A 7,939-nucleotide genomic window follows, 5' to 3' on the forward strand; every position below is an offset into this window, starting at 1 on the left:
TAAAAGTGAGAGGCAAGATGCAAGCAGACGCCATGTAGAGTACATCTACCAAGAACACCAGTGACTTCACCCAAGAGACCAGGAATATATGAATGCATCATGGCCCATCAGGGATACCCAAGGAAAACAGAAGGCAGTTGAAAAAGGAAGCCTATCTTTGGAAAGGAGAAGCACAATCTACACATTTTTCCTAATAAAAATGAAATCTAACATTTATTCATAGTTTCTTAAGTGCTAAACTTTGACCTCATATTTTTTACCCCATAATGGCCCTATTGGTGCTATGATTCTGTACTATAAGTGAACACTGGGATTGAAAAATAAGCCACAAATTATTCTAACAGTTAATAGTCAGTTAACTTTTGTTCTGCTTGAGAATGTAAAACGTCCCCCAAGAATCTTGCATGCAAAGATGAGGCCTAATGAGCAGGGGCGGCTCACTGGGAGTGTAACTTGGATGAGGGTGTTCCTGTCTCTTGCTCAGTTTTCTTCACCATGCTGGACTCATGCTTTTTCTTCCCTGGAACCAGATGACTGTAAACAAAGTCCATTAAAACTGTGAGACAGGATATAGCTGTCCTTGTTTAAGTTTCAAGTGTCAGATATTTTGTACTATAAATGGTAAAATGACTAAGAGAGAAAAGTGACACCAGGGGTGGTACTGTTGTTTTGACTGTACCTGACCATGTGGCTCAGGAGCCTTTGGAACTGGTTTGCTGGGAGAGTTTGGAAAGATTTGGATATCCAAGATATTGAAACCCTAGAATTCTGTGAATAGCTCTTGGTATATTGTACTCATCAGAGTTCAGAGACCAGATGCTGATAGGGATGTGGACAGCAAAAGGCAGCCTGAGGGAGGAGATTTCACTTGGGGATGAGGACTAAAGATCATCTGCACTGTACTCTGGCAAACACAGAAGCAAAAGTTTCTTACATTTTGGCCATCTCTTGAAGTTTTTGTGGAGGACAGAGATGAAGACGAATAAACTAGTTAATCCAGTGGAGTCAACTGTAAGACAACCCAGCATTCAGACAATGGCAGGGCTATTACTAGTTACTCTCACTACATCTGTGGAGAGGATTAGGAACAAACAGCTGATCTGAGTGATTTGGAAAGTTTGTAGTTTCATCAGAAAGGAATTGCCTACCATGCCGAGGCAATGTTTATTCACACGGAATCAAGAAGAGATACAGCTTACAGGAATCTCAACAATCAGCAAAATCCCACAGTCACAAACTTGAGGGTACAAAACTATAAATATTTTATGAGAAGCATTCTTGTGATGCCTACTCACTTAGGACTGCCTGGCAAATACATCCTCAAGTTCAAAGATCCAGACACTCAGGAGTTACTGTAGCCATGTTCTAAGGGGGTCCAGCTATTGCCTAAGCTAACAGTCAAGCTTTACATCCAGGTAGTATTATATTTTAGGCATGCAGAATGCAACAGTTGTTGGGTCAGGCAGGCTTTTACTCAAGTTTCACAAGAAGGCTTGGAAGCCCAGACAGGGTACCTTTGAGAGGGCAGTGCATGAAGCCAAAAACAGAAAGAATTCGGAGATGCTAGGGACGTGAACATTTGTTAAGTAGTGCTGCAGGCAGTGAGCAAATCCCCCATGTGGGCTGCATCCTGCAAGGCCACGGGGCTAGCACTGCCATAGTTCTTTGGAACAAATCATCATGTACCATGGATGCTGGAAATGGAGCCATAGGACTTAATGATTGCCCTTCTGGGGTTTTGTCCTGCTTTGGTGAGATTCCTTTCTGTTCATTTATTCCTTCCAATTGGGGTGGTTAGCCTCACATTTACCTTGTACTTTTGTATGTTGGAAATACCTAACTTTTTTCTTTTTCTTTTGAAAGTACTTGCAGGTAAGATTTGTCTTTGATTTGCAGAGAAGACTGATCTTCAACTTTTTAATAACATTGAAATTATTCACACTTTGACGACTGTCAGAAACTAATATGTTTTGCAACATGAGATGGGACTATATCTGTTGGGATCAAGTGATGGAACATTCTTGTGTAGATTAGAAGTGTTCCCCAAAAGTCTCACATTTAGAGGTGCAGGATGGTCAGAAGGGTTAGATCACTGAGGGTGTGATGTGGAATATTGTATTCTTTTCTCTGGCTCCTCTTCCCTCTCTGCTTCTGGATACCTTGTAATAAACACTTTTCTCCCATGCCATTCTGTCATGCACTTTCTCCCATGTAGCCAGCTTACTGTGGAATGGATCTAGTGAAATTATGAGCCAAAACAAACTTCTCTCCCTATGTTGTAGGTTTTTGGTATTCCTGCAATAAGAAATCAATTAATACAGTATTCCTAGCCTCTGTGTTATATATTCAGATATATCTTCACAATAAATTTCTTTCACATTAAAAATTACATCACTGGTAGCACTTGTAAACTTTTAACTAAAAACCAGTAACACATGTGTGTAAAATAGATCTATAGGTTTTACTAAAGATTTTTACACTATCAAAGTACAGAGTTAATACTACAGAACCAGACCAACTGACTTCTGTTAAAATTACTTCTTAAAAGGGTCAAAGATGATGTACATATATATGGAAATGTCACAGTAAAATCCATTAATGTGCATAGTTAATATATATTAATATTTATAATTTTAAAATGAAACTCTCTGGGAGTCTCCAAACTAATGGGAAGCTGCTTTAATAGAAATCAAGTTAGGAGGAGGTTACTGTAATGAGCACAGAATCTGTCGGACAGATCTGCTCAGATTGCTCTCACACCTCCAGCAGACATTATTTGCTCCAGTAAATACATTCTCGCCTATTTCTCCTGCACTTCAGAGCTCAAGATGTTAAGTCCCAGCAGATCTCCAGCTAGTCAGATTTAGCTCAAGTGCCAACATCTGACTATGTGGGACCCAGAAGAGAACATGTCTTTTCCTCTGATTTCTCTCTTAGTACTTCCTGCAAAGGAGCTACTTCCCTTGCTGAATATTACAGTACTTTGGAGGAAGGGATAAAGAGGAATTGAAACTGGGAAGGAAGGGAAAATTTTTTAAAAGGTCAGATGATACTAGGTCACTATAAAATTGAGATGTCTAGTGATTGAAGGTTAATTAAGCCATACAACTTTGATATGATGGAATCCAAATGAAAAGCTAAAAATAAAATTATAAAAATCTGTTGACATTAAAACACAATCATGATACATTATGAAGTTAAATTGAAATCTGACCCAAAATGTAAGAATTTTTCTGTCAATACATAAACTCACCTTATTGTGGATTTTGGAATCCACATGAAGGTATGTTCTAGCAACTGCTTCTAGGTAATACTTTCCTGAAATTTCAGGTTTTTTTCTTTGACTCCATTATTACATTTTATATCCTTTATCACTTTCAATTATTCTTTCAAATAAGGAGCAGTGATTTGTGTATTGGGAGAAAATACACAGAATTATAACTCTTCCTTTCACTTTTGTCACTTGTTTGTGTGTATATGTGCATGTTTGTGTAAACTGGCACACAAACTGAGTTAGGTTACGTGATGAAAATATCTGAAAATTGAATAAGAGTTCTAGTAATATTTTAAGTCTTTGGAAAATTTGAGTTATTCTAATCTCTTTGTTCACTTCATGATTTTAAATTACTATCTTTATGAAGGCTGATCAATTACACAGTTTATTTTTTTCTGATTGTAAAAATAACACATTATATAAAATTGGGAAAATACAAAAAAGTATAAAGCAAATAAAAATCACACTTAAGAACATGATGTTACAGATAACTAGTAAGAGTAAACATTTCAATGTTTCTTTTTTCTGGTACATATATACGTTTTTGAATTTGTATCACACAACTGGAAGCATACACATTTACAGATTAATAATTTGTTTTTGTTTCTACCTACCCTTGTACTGCAGGTGTTTTCCAAAGTCTTCATGTGGTTTTTGAAAACATGATTCCTGGTGACTGTGACAAGCCTGACAGTACATTATCACAATACACCAAAAAGACTATTTTCAGAACTGATATATTTGAAAATATCACTATATTTTGTATTTCCCTTGTTTTTCTCATTCTCCCTTTCTTTTCTTTCCTTCTTTTCCCTGTTTTGTCCTTAGAGTATCTGCTGCTGTCTCTACCTTTTTTCTTGTGTAGAGAATTGGAAGGCATATTTTACTCCACATTTGAAAAAAAAAAAAAAAAGCCATTTTCTTATTGGGCTTTTGCCACGCCCTCTACCCAAATGTTCTTCCCTTTTTCCAGCCTGGCAAAATCTTTCTTAACCTTCAGAATCTCTGAGGCCGAGCCCTCTGGCAGGCTGAGGCAGGAGGATCACAAATTCTATGTATGTAGTTCAGGCTGGCCTTGAACTCAAGATGATTCTCCTGCCTTAGCCTCTAGAGTGCTGGGGCCTTGTTAAGCCTGTGTTCTTAGAATAACAGACTACTGAGTTCAAGTGTCTGGCTCTGTGCCCCATCTGAGCAAATGTGAGGGTCCTTGTGTTCCTAGTGGTCCCGTGTACCCCAGCCTGCGGCAGCCCCTTTGCAGCCTCTGCCCGCCTTCGCAGCCTGCACTCCCATGGACACCTCTAGCACACAGACCACACCCAGGGCAGGAGTGGTCTCGCAGGGAGGGCAATCCTCCGAGAACCACCCCTGGCCAGGGACTCCTCTCCTCGCTGCCCTTGGGAAAAACTCAAAGCCTTCAACAGTCTGTCAGAGGTGGGGCAGCCCTGGAACCTGGGGCTCAGGAGGTCGCAGGCTCCCTTGAGAGCACAGCTGGACAGCCCTGCCCAGTCCAGGCTCCAGGGTAGCCCAGAGGGAACTGCCCAGGAAGTTACTCCCAAGAGACTGCACCGCAGGCCCCACAGGGTGTCTTATCATGGGACTTCCATGTACTTTGCAAAATTTGGTCCTGTGGAGCTGGTCCTGATTGTCACCACTCCTCCTGAACACTGGGATCATTGGAGAAATCACAGGTCATCAAGACTGGCATTGTGGGGATTCGGCAATGGGGTGCCAGGGTGAAGAAAGCGTGAGGAGGGCTCCGTGAAGAAGGAGGATGTAGCTGAACCCCAAACAGCAGGAGCAGGCTGTGGCCCAGGGGCGCATGCAGGTGCTGGGAGGATGCCTTGGCTCAGGAGCTGGGTGAGAATTTGGAGGGGTCGGCTGGGGATGTGGTCGGGAGCGAAGCTGGAGGAAGGTGGTGGAAATGAGGAGGGTCCTTGTCATCACAGGCACTGAGGGGCTTCCCCATCCCCCACAGTAGGGTCCTCATGCCTCGTTGCCCACCAGTGGCTCGCTCCTCTTCGCCCTTTAGTCTGGAATCTGGCCTGGCCTTCAGCTCTTCCATTGCCAAGGAGCCCTGGTAAGACCTGCACCTGCTGTAGAAGTGGTGAGTGTGGGCCGTTGGGCAATCCCCTCTGTCTCAGGGACTCTGGAGACTTTGTCACCCTTGGTGTGTCCCAATGCTTCTGTCATGGCCTCCTCATCATGGACGTGCACTGGTGGTCCCCATGGAAGCTTCTGTACTGGAGACAGAGGGGCTGCTGTCCACATTGGAGGTCACCAGAGAGCTGACTGTCATGGTGATAGGAGGTCCACGGCCCCCCCTGGGGGGGGTCTCTGGAAAGCTAGTTGAAATGGTAACAAAGGTTCCATTGGCTGTAGTGGAGGTGTCTGCAGAACTTGTTGCCTTGGTGACACAGGGTCCACTGTCCCCATTGGAGATCTCCAGAGAGCTTGTTGCCTTGGTGACCGGGAGACCACTGTCCCCACTGGAAGTCTCCAGAAAGTTTGCGGAGGTGGTGACAAGGAGGCTACTGCCCTCAGTGGAGATCTCCAGAGAGCTTGATGCACTGGTGACAGAGGATTCACTGGTCCTACCAAAGATTTCCAGAGTTAAATGTCACAGCTACATCTGTCACCATGGGGTGTCCCTCAGAGCTCACCCCTGTGAGGACAGCAGGGTCACTAGTTCCAGTAGCTACCTCCAGAAGTGCTGATGGCTTTTTGGTAGAATCTCCCTTGGAGGTCATCTGCTCAGATACAGCTGGGCCAGTGCTGACACCAGCTGAAGACCCAAGAGAGGGAGCTGAGAGGGTTGCGCTTAAGGCCTGATTGCTTGTGAGGTGCTTCCAAAAGTTCCTCATCTCTGGCCCCTGGGAGGTCAGTGGGCCCAAGTCCAAAGAAATGGAGTTTCTCAAGGTGGTGATAGGTGAAGGCACCTGTGGACTCGCCAGCAGACCCAGAGGCTCCCACAGAAGAGAAGCAGCAGGGCCATTTCCAGTGTGGAAGGCAGGAGCAGGGATCCAGGAGTTGGGATCCAGGCAGTTTACGGATAAGGCACAGGCTGGGACCAACTGCTCCCGCCCCTCCTGAGGCCCGGGCATGACTCCATGCTGTTGATTGAACTTATGGGAACATTGTAAAATGTATTGTTTTAAACAAAACCCTTTATTAGAAATAATAAATTTATTATTATAAAAGGAATACATAGTAAGAATAAGTTAACATTTATAAAGATTTATATGAATCTGTATCTAACATATATCAATGTTTTGAAATTGTATCTATTTGTGAAAACACATCAGACAAGAGTTTAAGTCATAATCTTGCAGTTCACATGGATCATGCTGAGAAGGCAGACAAACAGCTAACCACTGAAATGCCTCATCATCCAAATAGCACCCTTTCCTGTGCCGACATGTGATTTGTAGTTGTCTTGGTATTGTATGGTATACAGAAATAGTTGCTTAGAGTCCATATAATTTTATCATTCCTGCTTTTCTTGGTCTTTTGAGAATGATGTAATTCACAGAAACTTCCTGGGTGCACCATAAATTGTGCAGGAAGTCACAGCTGAGCATATTTTGAGGTTGATTATGATGTTAATGAGTTCAGTTTGCACCATATAAGCACCACAGAATTAATTATATTCAATCATTTGTCAGACATGTACTACCAAATAATTCAATCAAAGTTTGTTGATAGGGTAGTGATGTCCGGTACTTATGGTAGAGAAAAATAGTCACATCATCTTTTGTATGTGAAAGCCAAAGCTTTTTATGAAACATGAAATTCAATAATTTTAAAAGAAATGCACATATTCCATTCTTGTAAAATACAATATGAGCAAATGTAAGCCCTTCAAATAATAGGGTAAGTTGCTAGAGCAATATTTGAAAAGACTTTAGAATAAAAGAACCAAAAATCCAGGCATGAATCTCCCACATAAAGAAGCAAAAGTATAATGTGTCAATTAAATATTTTTAAAAATCTAATAGTGACTCTTAAATCTCTTGTGGGCCATAAATCCTTTTGTCAGTCTCAAAGCAAAATAGAAAGTGAACCACTCAAGAGAAAGTGGTGTTTGTTTCCTTATAATTCCAATTTCACATCCTCTTTAATCACCCATTGCTGAATAAACCCATGTGGGAGTTTTGATATTTTAAAAAAAATGAAAAAAATTGAGATTGATTTCCATTTCTTTCATATGCCAGTATATTTTCCCATTTTTAAAAGTCACATTCTAAGAAATCACAGGATACATATCACTTTATATACTTAAAAGCACATAGAGAACCAAGCAACAAGCTAATAATGAATAACTATGGGTTTTTGTTCCATATGTACAAATTAATATGAATATAAATAAATAATCTAGTTTTTCATTCTGATCATAAGGGTATTAGTAAAAAAGTATTTGAATATTTTTATCTAATTTGAAAAATAAGGGCCTAAGAGATAGCTTAGTAGACTAAGTGTCTGCCTGACAAGCAAGGGTCCTGAGTTCAATCCCTGGTCCCAAAAAAAAAAAAAAAAAAAGAAAAATACTTGGTAAATGATTTCCCCAAATTTTTGTTCTTTACTTCCATATGAAATCCCTCCTCAGAGTTAATACCTGTAGTCCACTGTTGAAAATATTGTTAATGGATCTAATCTAATCTTTCTGCT

Source organism: Octodon degus, unplaced genomic scaffold, assembly GCF_000260255.1.
Source record: "Octodon degus isolate 3935 unplaced genomic scaffold, OctDeg1.0 scaffold00106, whole genome shotgun sequence".
NCBI lineage: Eukaryota > Metazoa > Chordata > Mammalia > Rodentia > Octodontidae > Octodon > Octodon degus.